The sequence below is a fragment of the Lycium ferocissimum genome, chromosome 5 (assembly GCF_029784015.1).
Source record: "Lycium ferocissimum isolate CSIRO_LF1 chromosome 5, AGI_CSIRO_Lferr_CH_V1, whole genome shotgun sequence".
NCBI classification, from domain to species: domain Eukaryota; kingdom Viridiplantae; phylum Streptophyta; class Magnoliopsida; order Solanales; family Solanaceae; genus Lycium; species Lycium ferocissimum.
The window spans coordinates 72,828,916-72,831,549 of NC_081346.1; positions in this window are offsets into that span (position 1 = coordinate 72,828,916).

Genomic DNA, 2,634 nt, shown 5'->3' on the forward strand with positions numbered 1-2,634 from the left:
TCATGTATCTTTATCATGCTTTTATATTGTTTTTCCGCATACTTTTATCTTTGCTTTGAATTGTCTGTTCTTGTGTAGAGGGTTTATCGGAAATAACATCTCTACCTCCCAAGTCTTCTAAGGTAGTGATAAGGTCTGTGTACATTCTGCCCTCTCCAGACTCCATGTTGTGGGATTTCACTGGGTATGTTGTTGAGTGTTAATTTCTTAATTGACAAGAACGTTGTTCTTAAGACTAGTAATCTCAGAAGCAACCTGTGATTTTTAAGTCTGCATTGGTATATTTTAGTAATTGTAAAAAACCTCTCATTTATTTTTTGAAACTTTAATTTCCAATTAGGTAGCTTTTACGGTAGCCTTCCAAGTTTTTTTCTTTTTTCTTTTTTCTTTCTCCTTTCTGTCCCTCCATATTTTTTCCTCCAAATTTTGGTGGCATCAACCAAGGCTGAAACACTATAGCCCCATTTTGTAGATGGGTTGGGATTAGTCTCTTATTCCAGTGAATAATTCTCATAGCCTGTTTGTTCAAAGCTTATTTTTTCCTAAAGTATTTTTTTTTTTCAATAAGTGCCTATTTTAAAATAAAGAGGTGTTTGGCAAGCTTTTGGGAGAATATAAATGCTTTTGGGGAGTAACAGAAACAGTTTTTTAAAAGCTAAAAAAATAGATTTTTGCCCAAAAGCACTTTTTTAAAAAGTACTTTTGAGAAAAATACACTTAGAAGCACTTCTTAAAAGCTTGGCCAACACTAATTGCTGCTCAAAAGTGCTTTTAAAATTAATTGGTCAAACACAAAATGTTTTTTGCCAAAAGTACTTCAATTTTTTGAAAAATACTTTTCAAAATAAGCTGATTTTAGAAGTTTGGCAAAATAGGCTATAATTAGGTAGATATAGGATTCAAACTTGTAATCTTCAGGTGATGAATAAGTCCATTTATTAGTTCTATAATTTTACATTTTCTTTAATTATAGTTCGATAGTTCTTTTATGGATTTGACGCACGTCACGGGTTAAACACTATTTTATATTTATATATGAGTCGGAACCTAAATGGCATAAATTTGATAAAAAAACCAAAATGGTATGCTTTTTTTTTTTCAAACCAAAATGGGTATTTCGTTGGATAACCAACGAAATACCCGCATCTTCTTGTTCATGCCCGAATTATTTCGGTCAATTTTTTTTTTTTTTTTTAATTTTGGTGCATTTCGTGAAATCTTTGAGCAACGAAAATGGCATTAAATTTTTTTTTTTTTAATTTCGTTTATACAAAAAGCGAAAGTAAAAATAAAAATATTTTTGGCCTATTTCGTTGGACTACCAACGAAATAGGACAAATTTTTTTTTTTTAATTTCGTTTTTGTTAGCCAAATTGTTAGCCAAATAAAAAAATATATATATATATCTTCAAGGGAGAAAGTACGCCCTCCGGCGGACTTTTAGTTGTGTTCAACTAAAGTACGCCGGAGGGGCGGACTTTTTTAGTTGTGTTTAAGTAAAAGTACGCCGGAGGGCGGACTTTTAGTTATTCATACGATAACCATACATGTGCGGACAAACTATAAGATTTTATTATAGCCAACCAAACCAAACACGTAATGTTGATAACCAAATTCATATCAACTTTTCAACATTATTATTATTAAAATTGTACTCGGTTCTACACGTAATGGGCATAAAAGTTTGCCCGTTAAATTTTCTTATAAGGCAAACTTTTATTACTCTTAAGGAAAACTTACGCCTTATGGGGAATACTTTTAGTTATGTTTTATGGGACACACTTTTAGCTAAGGCATTACTAAAAGTTTCCCTTGAAAAAGTTAAAAAAATATATATATGCTTCAAGGGAAAAGCCCCTAAGACGGACTTTTTACTTAAACACGACTAAAAGTACGCCCCTCAGCGGACCTTTAGATCAAACACAACTAAAAGTACGCCGGAGGTGCGGACTTTCCTTGAAGCATATATATATTTTTTTTTAACTTTTCAAGGGAAACTTTTAGTAATGCCTTAGCTAAAAGTGTACAGGCCCCATAAAACATAACTAAAAGTATGCTTTGCACATAAGGCGTGGGGTTCCTTAGATATAACAAAAAGTTTGCCTTATAAGGTAAAATTTAATGGGCAAACTTTATGCCTAATACGTGTAGAACCTATAATAATTTTAATAATAATGTTGAAAAGTTGATATGAATTTGGTTATCAACATTACGTGTTTGTTTGGTTAACTATAATAAAATCTTATAGTTTTCTCAAGAATGGTTCTTGTATGAATAACTAAAAGTGCGTCTCCCTCGACTTTTACTTAAACACAACTAGAAAGTCTACCCCCTCCGGCGGACTTTTACTTAAACACAACTAAAAGTGCGGAGGGGCGGACTTTCCTCAAGCATATATATATATTTTTTTATTTGGCTAACAATTTGGCTAACAAAAAACGAAATTAAAAAAAAAAATTTTGTCCTATTTAGTAGGTAGTCCACGAAATAAGGCCAAAAATATTTTTTATTTTTACTTTAGTTTTTTTTTAAACGAAATTAAAAAAAAAAAAAATTTAATGCCATTTCGTTGGCATTTCACGAAATGCACCAAAATTAAAAATAAAATAAAATTTTATTTGAAATAATTGAACA